Source organism: Protobothrops mucrosquamatus, unplaced genomic scaffold (assembly GCF_001527695.2).
Source record: "Protobothrops mucrosquamatus isolate PMUCROS unplaced genomic scaffold, P.Mucros_1.0 scaffold1680, whole genome shotgun sequence".
Lineage (NCBI taxonomy): Eukaryota > Metazoa > Chordata > Lepidosauria > Squamata > Viperidae > Protobothrops > Protobothrops mucrosquamatus.
The window spans coordinates 190,031-208,150 of record NW_015387836.1 but is presented as its reverse complement, the minus strand read 5'-3'; positions in this window follow the sequence as shown (position 1 = coordinate 208,150).

The following is an 18,120-nucleotide window of genomic DNA, read 5'->3' as shown; positions in this document are numbered from 1 at the left end:
AATTACAGATATTCAGAGGCGTTCACAACTGCTAATTCTACACTGTGAATCCCAGAAGAGCTTTTCCAATGTATCAATACTCCATCTCAAGATAATTTCAGATGTTGTTTTTCAGAAGCATTTCTTTCCAGCATTGCTGTGTTGAGATGTTATTACTGTGTTGGAAATAAATTGGCAGGGCAATGGATTGAAGTTATTTGTGTCAAACAAAAGAATAAATGTGGTATATTAGGTTAGGGGAAAATGTGCAATGCATTGAAATGTGCTGGATGCAGTATATAGTACTAGGAAAGATAAAAAACATAGTGTTTTAGACAGTGTATCTCTTCAGCAAATGTCTGCTGCAAACATTTCTATGGGCTACTGGGAAGAATTAAACGAGGAAAAACCTATATATATGTAAGGGGAAATGTGTTGGTACACCTACAATACATATCTGGAGATGGCTGAACCAGCATTGAGCTTCAGTGCCTGCTGTATGATGTTTGTTCACACAAACATGATCATTGATGGAGAGATGCCCAAGATGCCCATCCTCTTATTAGTGTGGACAAACTAGCTCCATTCTATTGTTTCCCACTTTCAATGCTTATCCATCAATAGCCATTCAATAGGCTTTTCACCCTTTTCTTCTTCTGATTCTGAAGTTTATATCTTGGATAGAATGTTCATCTCCTGTAATGATATGTGGGAATTATCTGTGGAGATGGGAGAAAGAGACGCTGTGTAGGGAATGATCAGATAAGAGAAGGCATAACTCACAGCTGCTTAACGGGAAGAGAAAGAAACTCAGAAAGGAACTCCCAAGCTTCTCAAACTGTAAAAAGAGACAGCAGGAGATTTGTATGGTCAGACTTGCAAGATTCTTACAATAAAGTAGAATTAGCTCATCTGGTTATGTTTCTTGTCTGGTCTACTTGGGAAGGCTGGCATTGGTCTTGCAGGTCTGAAAATACAAATCTCCTGCCCTCTTTTTTTATAGTCTGAGAAATTAACAGAATAATAGAATAACTATTGGGAGGCACTTTGGAGGTCTTCTAGTCTAACCGCTGCTCAAGCAGAAGCCATTCTAGACAAATGGCTGTCCAATCTCTTCTTGAAATCCTCCAGTGATTGAATTTCTCCTTAGTTTTAGGTTGGATCTCTCCTTGATATGTTGATAAGTTACTTTCTGTCCTGCTTTCAGGTGCTTTGGGGAATAATTGACCCCCCCTATTCTTTGTGACAGTCCCATAAATATTGGAAGACTGCTCTCATGTCACCCCTAGTCCTTCTTTAGGGAGTTAGGGAAGATCTTTTCTTACTTTCTTTCTTTGTCCATTGTGCAACTGTGGGCTATGCTCCCTTATCTGATCATTCCCTAGGCAACATTTCTTCTCCCACCCACCCCATCATCTTCCAAGGTCATTCCCAAATACCATTACATCTCCTTTGATCTCTAAACTAAGTAGAGAAGTTCTCCTAATGTGCTTTGTCTATATGCCACCCATCTTAGACTATCTATAGAAGAAAAGCATAAACATTAATCAGAACAGCCTTAATGAAGCATCATGACCACACTGTTCAACTTTGTGTTATAGCAATGAAAGTATTGGCTAAAAACTGGGGTACCCAGGCCCAAAGAATTCTTTCATCCTTGAAAGCTTCCCAAATAAGTTGTGGTAATTACTTGTGTCATGCCTTTAGCATAGAGTCTGTATGTATATGCTGTTGTTTTTCTGTGACATGTGTTGAGCTGGTGGCTATGGACAAACCTTTCATTGTGTGAGGGGTTGGTTTTGGTAGTATTTTGACCCTACAGAGCACCATCCTCCCATCCTCCTTTATTCTGGAAAAAAAAGAAAGAAAAAGAAGTGCATCCTGAGAAGACAGACTCCATTTTCTAACATTCTGAGGAAACAGAAGCATCTAGAAGAATCCAGCCTAATCGTGACACATATTCTTTAGAGGATAAGTCCACGTCCCATATACATAGCATCGCTGTTTCACCCCATCCAGTTTTTTAATAAAGCATTAGGATCTATGTATAGAATCGGGTTTATTAAAGGATAGAAAGGTTTTGTTGCATGTCAAGCTACAAACAGGGTAACGTGTAGTGAGGCCAGAATAATTCTCAGCCCAACCTACCTTCACAGGTTTGTCATTGCAGGGAAAAACTAGAAGACGACATGCTATGTATGTTGTCTTGAGCTCCAGAGGAAAGGCATGATATACAGTAGATCTACCAAATAAATAGGTATGTACCTGTGTTCCTTCTTAGGAATGCCACTGTGACGTGCGGTTGCAAGCAGCATGACAGATGTTGGGGCATGGAAGACCTGGCTGCGGCAGTCCTAAAGTAAGCAGGTAGGACATCCCCTGAAATTAAGACCTACTGTAGTGCCTCTTTTGGAGCCAAAAAAAATATAAGACCGGATCTTATTTTCGGGAAAACACGGTACCTGCATTTTGAAGCTGGGTCTCTTGCCAAAAACATCCGCAAAGGGGCAGTTAACAAAAATAACTCTTTAAATTACTTCCACCCACTAATCTCCTTCTTCTTGAAATTGGAAATAAGCATGAAGACAGTTAGAAAGCTTGAAGGTTTGGAAATGGGAGAAGAGGGATTATCACTCCACTAAATGTGGCTCGGAGAGCTACATTGCTACCTGACCAGCCTGTAAATAAACAGATTATTGCAACAAATGTCGTTTCTCAGCCCAAGGGAACTGAGACTGCAAAGACTATCTAAACTTCCCAAGTCTTGAAGAAAGGGATTGGAAAAAAAATGCATCGGTCTCATCAGTAATAAAAGCTCTCCTTTATTTCAAGAATTGTACGAACCCGAATTTGCTTCAGCGTGCCAACAATTTATTGGCAAGGTTTCCAGGCAGGTGTAAAAGATATAATGGTGTGCAATGAAGTAATAATTATGTTCTGCAATGACCTCTGTTTGGAATTATTTATCTTCACTTCAAAGAAAGGTGGAATAGTATATTATCTCACCGTGAGATCGCTTGCTTTGATTTCAGAGCCAGCGCAGATTTATCAGTAGTGTCACATTCTCTACATTTTGAAGGCTCTTGTATTAGATGGTGGGGAGGAATTGCCATCTTTTAATGCATTCTTTGACAGTGGACAGGCAGCATGCAGGATTACCACTCCCTTGGAAATACTGTACTTTGATTGCTTCTGACTTGTCTATCCCCAGTGTTTATCCCCAGTGTTGAATTTATTTTAGATTACAGGTAGTCCTCGACTTACAACAGTTCATTTAGTGACTGTTCAAGGCTACAATGGCACTGAAAAAAAGTGACTTAGGATGGTTTTTCATACTTACAACCATTGCAGCATCCCCATAGGTCAAATCCAACTCCCGCAGCCATTCTTCGTATGTTTTAGTCTCCAGGCCTTTGATCATCTTAGCTGCTCTTCTCTGAATTTTTTCCAAACTTTCAACATCTTTTTTGTGATATGGTGACCAAAATTGGCTGCAGTATTCCAGGTGTGGTCTTACTAGGGTTTTATAAAGCGGTACTAATACTTTGTGTGATCTTGATTCTATGCTTCTGTTTATACAACCCAGGATTGTATTAGCTTTTTTGGCTGCTGCTGCTGAACACTGCTGGCTCATGGTTAAGTGATAGTCCACTAGCACTCCAAGGTCCCTCTCACAGTTACTGTTTTTAAGCCAGGTCTCACCCAGTCTGTACTTATACTTTTGATTTTTCCTGCCTAGATGTAAAACTTTGCTTTTCTCCATGTTCTCATTTTGTTGGATAGGGTCCATTGTTCAAGTTTGTCAATATCTTTTTGGATCCTGAGTTTGTCTTCTGGGATGTTAGCTACTCCTGCCAGCTTGGTGTCATCTGCAAATTTAATGAGTTCCCCTTCAATTCCCTCATCTAAGTCATTTATGAAGATATTGAAGAGTACTAGGCCTAAGATGGAACCTTGTGGTACCCCACTGCTTAGTTCTCTCCATGTGGATGTAGTGCTGTTGAGGACTACTCGTTGAGTATGGTTTGCCAGCCAGCTACAGATGTTGTCTATTCCACTTTTTCTAACTTGCCAAGGAGTAGTTGTGGTCTACCTTATCAAATGCCTTAGTGAAGTCTACGTATACTACATCCACAGTATTTTGCTTGTTTGTTAGTTTAGTCACTTTATCGAAGAATGAAATAAGATTGGTTTGGCCTGATCTGTTTTTGACAAACCAGTGCTGGCTACCGGTTATAACTTTGTTTGCTTTAGTTCACAGATCTGTTTTTTGATTATATTTTCTAGGATCTTACCAGGTATTGATGTTAGACTGATTGGTCTGTAGTTCCCTGAGTCTGTTTTATTTTCCCTTTCTTGAAGATGGGAACCACATCAGCCCTTTTCCAGTCCTCAGGTATTTCCCCAGTGTCCAGGATTTTTGAAAGATATGGTGCAATAGTTCTGAGATAACATCTGCCAGCTCCTTCAGAACTCCGGGATGTAATCTGTCAGGTCCTGGTGATTTATAACAAGGTCGGATAGATGTTCTCTTACCATTTTCTTGTTTATTTTAATTTTTGGTTCTAATTTGTCTTTTGCAGTAGTTTTTTTTTTGGTATGTTGGGCTATAGTTTCTTTTTGCGTGAAGACTGATGCAAACTATGAGTTAAGCAGCTCTGCTTTCTCCCTGTTGCCTGTTATTTCCTTGCCATCTTCTCTCTTTAATGGGCCTACAGTTTCCTTGACTTTTTTCTTGTTGGAAGAAACTTTTTTTATTATCCTTGATTTCTATTGCAAGTCTTTCTTTGTTCTGAGCCTTTGCTTTCCTGACTTCATCTTTGCATGTTCTGGCTGTCTGCTGATTAGAGAAGAGAAAAATAGAGAAGAGGAAAAAAAATAGCTGAATGTTCATAAGCAATATTGTGTCAAAGTGGCATAAAATTGTCAAAAAAATGAAGGGAAATGAAATAAAAAATAGAAAATAAAGCAATAAAATAAAATAAGAGAGGAGAGGAGAGGAGAAAAACAAACCAGAGAAGAAGAAAAAATAGTTGGATGTTCATAAGCAGGGTGCTTATGTCTGCCAGACTATAATGGCATAAAAATAGTCAAAGATAATAAAAATGAAATGAAATGAAAAATAGAAAATAAAATAAACCAAAGGAAAAAAATAATTGCTGAAAGTTCACAAGCAACATGCTTCAATCTGCCAGGTTGAAGTGGCAAAAACATTGTCAAAAATAATAGCAGTGAAATGAAATGAAATAAAAAAATAGAAAATCAAATAAAATAGAGAAGAGAAAAATAAACCAGATAAGAGGGAGAAAAATAGTTGAATGTTCATAAGGAGGGTGCTCAAGTCTACCAGGTTGAAGTGGCATAAAAGTTGTCAAAGATAATAAAAATGAAATTAAATTTAAAAAAATAGAAAACAAAATAAACCAGAGAAGAGAAAAAACAATAGCTAAAAGTTCTTAAACAAGGTACTTAAATCTGTCAGGTTGATTTAAAAAAAAAAGTTGTTAGAAGTAATAGCAGTGAAACGAAACATAACATACGTAAAATAACATAAGATAACATAAGATAAAACATAGCATAGCATAGCATAGCATATAACTCAATCCAAGCTACAGACTGTAGGGATCTTAAGTGAAGAATAACAGAATAACAGAGTTGTAAGGGACCTTGGAGGTCTTCTAGTCCAACCCCCTGCTCAAGCAGGAAACCCTATAGCATTTCAGACAAATGGTTGTCCAATCTCTTCTTAAAAACCTCTGGTGTTGGAGCATTCACAACTTCTGGAGGCAAGTTGTTCCACTGATTAATTGTTCTCACTGTCAAGAAATTTCTCCTTAGTTCTAGGTTGCTCCTCTCCTTGATTAGTTTCCATCCATTGTTTCTTGTCTTGCCTTCAGGTGCTTTGGAGAATGGGTTGACCCCCCCCCCTCTTCTTTAGGGCAGCATCTTAGATATTAGAACACTGCTAACATGTCACTCCTCGTCCTTCTTTGATACGATATGCAGTGCTGTTCACTATATATAGCTTCCCTACCTTTTTGTTTTCATAGCACGAGAAGCTCCCTTAATTCATAATGAATCAACATCCTCAAAATATCTTTCTGGGTTTGTGAAATAGGGACAGTCCGAAAGTCTGCAGAATTGGAGAGATTCAAACGAACGTAGAAAAAGCATTTTAAAAAATGGGATGTGATGGTAATGAAGGTCTAAGCCAAACAATTAGCATATTCCGTTATTTTCAAAAGTAAGCTCAAAGACCTCATTCAAAGAAATTCTAAAGACGTTCTGGATCATCCTGGAGAAAGAAATCAGAAGGGATATTTCCAGGCAGACAACAAATCCTGGAGACAGATTTGGGCAAAAATCCTTAGCCATCAATTCTTCCCATCTCTTTTATCTCACTGTGATTCTTCCATGAATATTGAACAGGATGTCAGCTAGGAGAGGAAGCAGTGAAAGGGACTTTCAAGAATATAATGTCAGCCACAAGGAGCCAACAATGTGTGGCAGCAGCCAAAAAAGCCAATCAGTCCTAGGCTGCATTAATAGAGGCATAGAATCCAGATTACAGGAAGCATTAATACCACTTAACAAAGCCTTAGTAACACCACACTTGGGATATTGCATCCAATTTTGGTCACTGCAATTTGAAAAAGACATTGAAACTCTGGAAAGAGTGCAGGGAGGAACAACAATGATGATTAGGGGGCTAGAGGTTAAAACATATGAAGAATGGTTACAGGAAGTGGGTCTGTCTTTCTAATGTAAAGAAGAACTAGGGGTGACATGATAGCATTGTTCCAATACTTGAGGGGTGGCCACAAAGAAGAGGGGCTCAAACTATTTTCCAAAGCACCTGAAGGCAAGAAAAGAACTAATGGATTGAAACTAATCAAGGAGAGAACTAAGGAGAAATTTCCTAATGATGAGAACAATCAAAGAGAGAAGCAACCTAGAACTAAGGAGAAACTTCCTGATAGTTAGAACAATTAACCAGTGGAACAACCTGCCTCCAGAAGCGGTGAATGCTCCAACACTGGAAGTTTTTAAGAAGAAACTGGACAGCCATTTGTCCGAAACGGTATAGGGCTACCTGCCTGAGCAGGGGGTTGGACTTGATGACCTCCAAGGTCCCTTCCAACTTTACTATTACTATTACTATTACTATTACTATTACTATTATTACTATTATTACTATTATTACTATTATTACTATTATTACTATTATTATTATCTGGCAAGATTCTCTTCTATAGGTGAAGAATAATAATAATAAAAACTATTCTCAAGTAACTCCATGTGTTGTTGTTGATTCCTGAGGTCTCATAGCTCCTTTCATCTCAATTAAAGCAGAGGTTATGACTGGACAGCCATTTGTCCGAAATGGTATAGGGTTTCCTGCCTGAGCAGGGGGGTTGGACCAGTTGACCTCCAAGATCCCTTCCAACTTTATTATTATTATTATTATAACCATTTGTCTGAAACGATATAGGGTTTCCTGCCTGAGCAGGGAGTTGGACTCAATGTGCGCTGGCTGAGGGAAGGCTCAGATGGAGTGGTGAGGGAGAAAGAGGATTCCCATCTACAGCAAGATCAGCCAAAGCAACACTAATGATCAATGGGGTGAGCGTTGTCCCAGCCAGATTGCCTTCACATCCTATTTAAATCTTACTGTTCTCTTCTGTCGGGGGAACTAGACATAGATTCTTCCCAAGGCTTTCTAAACTCGCCTGCAGTCTAGATAAGATAGATAATGCTCAGTAATCATTATTGCTGATATAACATTACATTTCAGTTTGTCCTGGGAAGGAATATTTTAGCCTTGCCTCAGTCCGCTAAATGTCATGAGGAAGGCCTTGGAAGATCTTACTCATTATCTGATCAAGATAAATTTAGCTTCAAGGACTTAACAACCACCACCCCCCCTTCAATTTGAACAAGTCAAGATTCATTTATTTCCTTGTGTGTTTCTTTCATAGGGTTATATTTCACTGATGTGACTCTAATCAGAGAACTACAAAACAATATTGCAATTATAATCATTATAATCAAAAGGCATTACAATGCAATTATAAATAGCATTCTGGTGACATTAAATATTTTAGACTAGCCTTAATAGCATAACATCTTTACAGGGCTGCCATTCATGGAATATGTATCCTTCATTACCCGATACCAATTGTTCTTTGAAAGAGTCACATTTTTAATAATTTCTTAAGTGACAGGAATAAAGATCCTGACCATTTATTTTGTATGTATGTATGTATGTATGTATGTATGTATGTATGTATGTATGTATGAATGTACATCATATTTATACAGATGCAGTCCTCAACCTACAACTGTTTACTTAGTGATCATTCAAATGGGACTGAAAAAAGTAACTTGCGACTGTTTTTGTTTTCACATTTACGGCCATTGCAGCATCTACAAGGTCATGTGAAAAAATTCGGACGCTTGGTAAGTGGTTCATATAAGGACCCACCTCACTTAACCACCCAAGAAAGCAGAACTCTTGAAACATGCATTGTCTCAAAAGGAAACTTTTATTAAGGGTTAGTGACAGTAGGGAAGCCAAGGCAAGATCTGGGGAAAATCCCGCTCAAACGGTATAATCATCTTTGTTGCTGTTCTCTGTACTCTTTCTAGAGTCTCAACATCTTTTTTACATCGTGGTGAGCAAAACTGGATGCAGTATTCCAAGTGTGGCCTTCACAGAGGGAATCCATAACAAATAACCAGTGGAACAACCTGCCTCCAGAAGCGGTGAATGCTCCAACACTGGAAGTTTTTAAGAAGAAACTGGACCAATTGGGATAGGCAGATGTAATTATGTGGAGGCAGCCCTCCAAATATGTAGTGGTAGGAAATCTTTCCTTTGAGTTCCCTCCTACCATATTTTCCAGAGAGAGGAAAACGAGTGGTACGCAGAGTTTCCAGTATACCTTAGATCAGGGGTCCCCAACCCCAGTCCATGGTCTGTTAGGAACCGGGCCGTGCAAGCGAGCAAAGCTTCATCTACACATGTGCAGAATCTAGGGAGTGTTTGTATCTGTTTGCAGATACAAACAGAATATTGCCCTTTTTGAATATCAACACTATTTCAGGTTGTGGGCCTATTATTTTGTTATGCATCTCTATGGTCCATGGAAAAATGACTGTACATAAAATCAGTCCCTGGTGCCAAAAAGATTGGGGAAGGTTGGGTTGCTTTAGATGGTAGATTCCATTTGGAGTAGATGCTCTTGAAAAGGGGATTCCAATAATTCAATGCACAAACCTCTGTTTCTTTTTTTCAGTCCTAATCTTAATGTGCCTAAGAGTGTCTTTCACATTTCTCTTTTTAAATTTAATTATTAAATCAAATTAAGCTTATTTAATTATTGAACAAGGCAGAAGGAGCTACTGCTAATGCTTTTGATAGTGGATTACAATTTTTCCTTAGCTGTTTATGCTTTCTAAAGCCTTGAATAGTCTCTCTCATGATTCAGTAGAAATGCAGAGAACCAGGAAGGCACAATGATTAAAGAAAAACAATCATACGTATTATTTAGACGATTCATAACAAAATAATAGGCCCACAAAATGAAATAGTGTTGATATTCAAAAGGGGCAACATTTTGTTTGTATCTGCAAGTTGAATTTCATAGGTAGCAAGATTTTAATCGAACCAATCTGAGATTTGAGAGTCTAATTCATAAAAGATTCAACCATGGGCAGTAAATGGGAACGCACCAAACTGCTTGCAGCTGCTTCATCTTTTATATATTAAAAAAAGAGAGATTGAAAATAGCAGGAATGGTAGACCCTTGTGAGGATAATAACTCAGAGCAAAGTTTCAACTGAATAGTTTCAAAAGTTTCATTGTAATAAATCTCCTTAACCTCTCTTAAGGCAAAGATAGCAAGGAAAAGATAGGACAGCAGTTTTCAGATTAACTGGCAAAAGGGCCTATAGCAGTGGTGGCGAACCTATGGCACACGTGCCAGAGGCAGCACTCGGAGCCTTCTCTGTGGGCACACGTGCCATTGCCCCAGCCTCACCTCCCCCCACGACCCCCTCCTCACCAGCAGCCCCCCTGGAGGAGAGTCGCCCCCAAGCGTGGCCCACACGGAGCAGCGCAGCCAAGGACATGGCAGCAAGGCAGCGTAGACAAGACTCTGCCCTCATGCCCCATCCCACACAGTTGATGCTGTGGGGCGTGGGCAGAGGGCGTGGCTGCCATGGCGCTGCTGGGCTGCCTTGACGATCTGTGGTGAGCCCTGGAGGCAGTGAGTGGCCCTGCAGGCAGCTAGGGCAGGGGTGGAGCAGGGGGTGGAACAGGGGGTGGAGCAGGGGCGGAGCAGGGGATGGAGTGGGGATGGGGCCAGTTTTTGGGCACTCGGTCTCTAAAAGGTTCGCCATCACTGGCCTATAGAGAACCAATATAAAATCTGTTGTCTAATATAAAAAACAACAGTTTTTAAAAGTTCATACTAAAGTTTGAAGAGCAAGCATCACCTTCTGACCACTAGCCTTTATCAGTTGGCATGGCTTTTTTGGCAGTGCTAACCACTTTTAGACATGATGTGTTACTGTTGACTTTGCAAATTAAAAAAAGTCCCAGAAATTAAAATAATATAGTTCATTTAGTGAGTGTTTAAAAAAAGTGACTTATGACCATTTTTCACAATTATGACCACTGCAGCATCCCCATGGTCATGTGCTCAAAATCCAGGCATATGATAACTGACTCATATTTACAAAGGTTGAAGTGTCCTGGGGTCATGTGATCACTTTTTGCAAAGCAAAGTGAATGGGGAAGCCAGATTCACTTAACAACCGTGTTACTTATTTAACAACTGCAGTGATTCACTTAACAACTGTGGCAAGAAAGGTCATAAAATGGGGCAAAACTCATTTAACAAATGTCTGACTTAGCAACATAAATTTTGGACTCAATTGTGGTTGTAAACTGAGGATTATCTGTATATGTAATATCAAAATATCTAGTCTTTATCATATTCTAACAATAAGTATACTATCTTAAAGTTAATCACTCAAGGAAGAGACAAGACAGAGAGGCAGATAAGTACAGTTAGTGCTCAATATATGGCAATAATGGAGCCTGCACATCATGGATGTACATCATAACAATTATAAAGTGAGCTAGTCATGTTACTGATATGATTTTACAACTTTTGCTTCGGACATTAAGTGAGCATTGTGGTTGTTAAGTGAATCAATGGTTTGCTATGTTTTGCCAAAACAGAAGTGCTGGTTTTCGGCAAAACCATTGTAAAACATGGTCACATAACCATAGTATGCTGCAAACAGCCATAAAGATGGTGTCCATGATGAAACTTTGGCAGCTATGTGCCTCTGCATTTCAACTTCCTTTAGATTAAGTGTGTGTGTGGGGTGAAGTCTGTACTTTCAAGTGGGTAAGAAGGAGAAATAAAACTTCTTCAATTCAGTTGAAGACCATGGGAGCCTGAAGCATTGTCAAGGACACCAGAACAGGTGTGAATTTGAAGCAGACAGTTCCCACAATAAAGTGAACTTGTTGATATGGATTACATAAGATGTTGGGAGTTTGGCTGGGAAAATTATTGTTTAAGTCTATGAATTGGTGTTGGAACCTCAGAGTTAGTTTTACTTCAACATAACCATTCAATAAACAGTAAGCTTTTCAGAAATAGAATGAACTTGGAGTTTTATTTGGATTCTCAAGCTGGATATTGACAGGTGGTCATGTTGCCAAGCATCCAAAATTTGCTGATGTGACCACAGAGGAGACTCAACCATTGGAGCTTTGAATCTGTGTAATAAGGGCTACCTTTAGCAGAAAGGAAAACAGGACTTTGTGTATATGTTTTATTTGGAAGGGGGATGAAAGGGAAATAACGGAAGGCTTGGAAACAGCTGAAGACCTGCAGACAGATCAGGCACAGAGACTAACAAGGACCTCCCATCTGAAAGCTTGATTGAACATTTAGGAAATAAGAGGATAAAAAAGTATAGAAGTAGTCCTAAATTTACAACCATTCATTTAATGACCGTTTGAAGTTACAACAGCACTGAAAAAAGTGACTAACAGTTTTTTACACTTAGGACCATTGCAGCATCCCTGTGATCACATGATCAAAATTTGGGGACTTGGCAATTGGCTCATATTTATGATCGTTACATTGTCCCAGCCGGCTTCTGACAAGCAAAGTCAGTGGGGGAAGCCAGATTCACTTAACAATTATATGATTCCCTTAACAACTGCAGTGATTCGCTTAATAATTGTGGGGAAAAAGTTGTAAAATCAGGCACAACTCCACTGCCTGTCTTAGCAATGGAAATTTAGGGCTCAGTTGTGGTTATAAATCAAGGACCCCTTGTAATGGGGTCCCTAGTGCTCTTGGGATTGGTGGTACTCTCGCCGACGTTTCATTACCAAACTAGGTAACATTATTAGAGCTACAAATATTCTCTTCTACCAATAAATGAGAACAACTTTCAGGAAAAGTAGAAAAATGGAAAGAAACTAATCAGATCAAGAAAATCTCTTTTTTTCTAAAAACATATTCAGGCATAGTATGGGTTTATATCTGCTCCATATTCTCAGTCTGGCATTTCTAATACAATGATTCTTAATCAATTTTAAACTTAATTTTATTGTACCATTAAAAAAAAACATGCCATCCAAACCTCAGGTCATGCTCTTCCAGTTCGAAAATTCTCTTATTTCTTAATAGAACCCACTTTCATTCATACCAAGTAGCAGACTACAAAATACAATGAGGCTCCTTTTTTTTTAACCAGGTGAACCTGCCTATACAAATTCTAAATGAAAAGAGAGATAGAAACAGCAGAGCCGCACTCTCCCAAGTATTTAATGGGCACATCTATGGAGATTCTCAGTCATCCAGGTCATGGTTGTCCCAAAGGTGCTTTTTCAACAGGCATCTGGACTTTGGTTTTCCTTGAAGACGTTTCACTTCTCATCCAAGAAGTTTCTTCAGTTCTGACTGAATGGTGGAGAATGAAAGGATCAGTCATCTGATTGTTAGCACTCTTTCTGAGAATTGTTAAGGCCACTTGGAGGTTTATCTGTGCCCTCAGGGTCACCTGAATAGTGCAAATGCATCTAGAACCTTCTTGGAAATGCTGAAAGGACCGTGTTGTAAACAGGGGCAGGGGTGGGCATGGAGACAAAACCTATTACCCGGCCATTCATGTTGATATCAAACAGCCCATAAATCATTGCCTTGTCCACATATGAAGAAAATTATAACGCTTTCTATTGGGAAGCCAAAGCATTTGAGAAGTTCTGTCAAGTATCTGAATCACTTTTCAATCTCGCCACAATCTCTCTACATCATTTGGAAAACACCCAATTGAATATGATGCCGCGAGTCTATTTGAAGATTCCACCCCAAATTTCAGCTTTGAAGTTTTGATTCAAATAAGCAATTTGATAGAACCTCCTTCAAGCACGGCTGCTCCTTTGAAGCCCTAATTAAAACAATTCCACCGAAAATAGCTTTTTCCTTTGAAATAAATATTAACGGCAAATTCTTTTTTATTCAAGCAAAGGAAAAGGGGTAGAGAAAAAAAAATGAAGATACATGTTTATATTTTTCTTTGTTTTTCATATTCATATAACCTCTTGCTTTCACCAGTCTGACCAACAGAAAAATAACATAGCACCCAAAATACAACATCTGTCTGTATTCGTATTTATCTCCCTGCCCTCCCAAACCTTTAGCTTGTAACCTGTCCTATTCTATAAAAAGTATTGAAACCTGATATGAGAAGAGTTGATTAAAATGCTCCACAACCATTGTTTAACAAGGCTTTAATTATTATTTAAAAAAGGGGTTTTAACATGTTGTAAATGTGTTTTCCAAAATACTCTTGCTACTTCTAATTGCAGCCAATGGAAAATCATCACTACGAGATGAATCATTTTTGCCTGTTTAGAGGTGTCTTTCATTTTTTTGTCCTTCTACAAGGCTTTAAAACAAAACAGGGAGAAGGACAGATCAGCCTGAGAGGTTGACCCAAGGCAGAACTGTAAAGGACCAATGTTTTTTGTGTGAGCAGGAAAAGTAAATACATAAGTTGACATAATTATACAGGGTGTTCTTTTTTCAAATATAAACATGCCCCCTGCAATGAGTATCTTTCAACAGCTGAATTTCTATTGATTCTTCAAGTGATTGATTGCTGAAATTACTCTAATTCTTGTAGGTTATGCCACTCAGCCATATGTCACCTCAAGTAAGCAACAATTTAATCCTAAGCAAAGCTGCTCCTTTAAATCCACTGGAAGATTGTAAACTCGGCAATTCATCAGTTACTCATTTGTCAGGCTTTAACATGGGTTATGTGGATGTATTAAAACCACTCCGACTTGCTGGCTTCCTGTTCTGAGCAATAGAGCACCTCCAGCTTTACCAAGGCAAGATGCAAAGGCATGCCGCTTTCCCTCAAATCCAGGAAGCCCCCATTGGCACTTGCACAATACCTGCTCAACAACTTTGACATCAGTTCCCAATGGGAAGCCAAATGGGTCATTGAACGTCCAGTCAGAGGAAGACATATAAAGGACCCTATAAAAAAAGTGCCAGGCTTTGAACTACCATGTCAGCAATGGACAATCCTGAATAGGATCCACATCTCACATGGCTTTTGTCAGGACTCACTGCATAAAAAGGCAATAGCATCCTCCCTTCAGTGTGACTGTGGGGTCCCACGTCAGACTGTAGATTACATATACCGGTCCAGTATCTGATTTCTTTCATATAAACAATGTTGCATTTCAATGGTTAGGTGGCCTAGACCAGAGTTCCCCAACCTTTCCGGGTTGGTGGCCTGAAGGGAGGAGGGGGGAAAGAGGGAATAGTTTTGTGGGGGGGGGGGGGGGCAGGCACGCACATGTGTGTGTGCACACATGAGCACCTGTTGTTCACACAAGTGAGGCCGAGAGTATCCATGACTCTCACATGAGTGAGGCCTCAAGAGCTCATGCAAGTGGGGCCAGGAGCACCCATGATATTCTTGCGAGTGGGGCCCCAGCCAGCCACTCATGTAGCCAGGTCGCAAATAGGCCCTGGACCGGTAGTGGGCCGTGGCCCACAGGTTGAGGACCTCTGGCCTAGACATTGGCATTTGAATATAAATCTCTTCAACATTCATATTTTATTGTGTTTCATTAATCTAGGTGAAATGTTAATATATATTGCAAGTCCATGTATGATATGCCATATGCTAAATAACAATAATAATGGATTATGCCAATACTTGTGGGAAGGTAGGTTGAATTCTTGAAAGGAAGCAATAAAGAAGAAATCATTTGCCTATGGGCTATTCAGATGTTTTTTTTTAAAAAAAATACCATAATAGATTTCTGTTTTCATGCTGTTATTAAAAATACTTTTTCTTTAAGAACCATATACACTTTATCAATCTACCTGGAATCTAAGCAGTTTACAACATATGTAATTAAATGAAACAATAAAGCAATAAAATAAGATTAATAACTCTAGCTCAAAGAGCTATTTTATTGTTATGGTTATGGTGCTCAAAGCTTCCTTCCTTCCTCTTCCTTCCTTCCTTCCTCCCTCCCTCCTTCCCTCCCTCCCTCCTTTCTTTCTTTCTTTTCCTTCCTTCCTTCCTTCCTTCCTTCCTTCCTTCCTTCCTTCCTTCCTTCCTTCCTTCCTTCCTTCCTTCCAATACAATACCATAACAGAATTGGAAGGGATCTTGGAGGTCATCTAGTCCAACCCCCTGCTCAGGCAGGAAACCCTATACCATTTCAGACAAATGGTTGTCCAATCTCTTCTTAAAAACTTCCAGTGTTGGAGCATTCACAGCTTCTGGAGGCAGGTTGTTCCACTGATTAATTGTTCTGTCAGGAAATTTCTTCTTAGTTCTAGGTTGCTTCTCTCCTTGATTAATTTCCACCCGTTGCTTCTTGTCCTGCCTTCAGGCGCTTTGGAGAATAGCTTGACTCCCTCTTCTTTGTGGCAACCCCTGAGATATTGGAACACTGCTATCATGTCACCCCTCGTCCTTCTTTTCATTAAAAATGGTTTGCTTAGTTTCATTAAACTAAAACTTACTGTTATGGTTCTCAAAGCTTTCTTTCTTTCTTTCTTTCTTTCTTTCTTTCTTTCTTTCTTTCTTTCTTTCTTTCTTTCTTTCTTTCATACTTCAGCTTTGTTTAATATCAACATTGGCATTGCTAAGAATTCTTGGATTTCAATTCCAGAATAAATCTGGAAGGCACCAAGTTTAAGAAAGGTTAATATGTTTTTTTTCTCTTTTCAATTAGCCAAATGGTAAATCTTCAGCTAAACTGAATAATTTGACATTGTTATGGCAGTTCCAGGAGGGGAATTAGAATCAGAGATTGTTAAAAGTTGGCAGAAATTTGGAAATCATTTTGCTCAACGTTTCTCAACCATGGCAACTTTAAGATGCATGGACTTCAACTTTCTATTCTGCTGGTTCAGGAATTCTGGGAGTTGAAGTCCACGCATCATAAAATTGCCTAAGCTGAGAGTGGGCAGCAGGTGTCCAAAGCTGCAGCTGTAGCCCTGCCAGCCCTCCCCTGCTGCCCACAGTGGCCTACTCATCCAGCCGTGAGAGGCTTTTTTGGGGAAGTGGGGGGCCCATGCTGGAAGATGGACGCTGCCTGACTGGCTGAGCTCCACCATCACCACTGCCTCCTTACCCCAGGGTGGGCTTCCTGTGCTGCCATGATGGATGATGACTTGATCCTGGATTATGAACAAATTTACATAATTATTACATTACATGGGCTCTACCACACATCCAGACTCCTGAGCCCAGTGCCAAATCACACCTTTAAGGCCTTCCAGTATTTGAGGGGCTGCCACAAAGAAGAGGGGGTCAACTTATTTTCCAAAGCACCAGAGAGCAGGACAAGAAACAATGGATGGAAATTAATCAAGGAGAGAAGCAACCTGGAATTAAGGAGAACTTTCCTAACAGTGAGAACAATTAACCAGTGGAATGGCTTGCTTTCAGAATTTGGGGGTGCTTTATCACTGGAGGTTTTTAAGAAGAGACTGGAAAACCACTTGTCTGAAATGTTATAGGGTCTTCTGTTTGAACAGGTGGTTGGACTAGAAGACCTCCAAGGTCTCTTCTCTTCTCTTTTCTCTTCTCTTCTCTTCTCTTCTCTTCTCTTCTCTTCTCTTCTCTTCTCTTCTCTTCTCTTGTTCTATTCTATTCTACTCTATTCTAATTCTATTCTATTCTATTCTATTCTATTCTATTCTATTCTATTCTATTCTATTCTATTCTGATTAAGCCTTGTCAAGGACCACCAAGATCAGCACAAAGGGAAATAATATAGAGGATTCCTGTTTCCAAAATTGGCATTACGAAGAGCCTGTTGTTATTTTACAAAGTTATGCATGTTTATGGGTTTTGCACACTGGTTAATGGGAGGTATAAAATGTTAGTTTTCAAAAGCATCTCCAGCTTCTCCATGGATGACTCTTTCCTGCCAAGGATAAATATTGACTAATAGAAACTGACAAAATATCATTTTATTTTTGCCAAGAAGAAGAGCTGTTACTTCCAATGTCTTCTTTAATGGAAGAGGATATCTCACTGAAGAATTACTGAGTAATGAGGAGAGAGGGAGAGAGAGGGGGGTAAGGGGGAGATAGAGAGAGGGAGAGAGGGAGAGGGAGAGGGAGAGAGAGAGAGAGAGAGAGAGAGAGAGAGAGAGAGAGAGAGAGAGAGAGAGAGAGAGAGAGATGTACTTAATCAAAGCAAACAGAACTAAGCAAACTAAGAATTGCCTGAACTGTGACATGGGCAGCGAATAAATTTGATAGATAGATAGATAGATAGATAGATAGATAGATAGATAGATAGATAGATAGATAGATAGATAGATAGATAGATAGATAGATAGATAGATAGATAGATAGATAGATAGATAAAATAAACTGAAAGCAAATTATATTATACTGCCTTAATGTTGGGAAAAGCTTCAGTCCAGGCAAGCATTAATTCTGAATTCAGGTCAGTTGAATCCCCAGTCCGACGTTCCAGATCAAATTGGAAAGTCAAATCAAGTTTGTTCTTGTTTGGTTATTTTCAAAGACCTTAAATAGTTGCCCATAT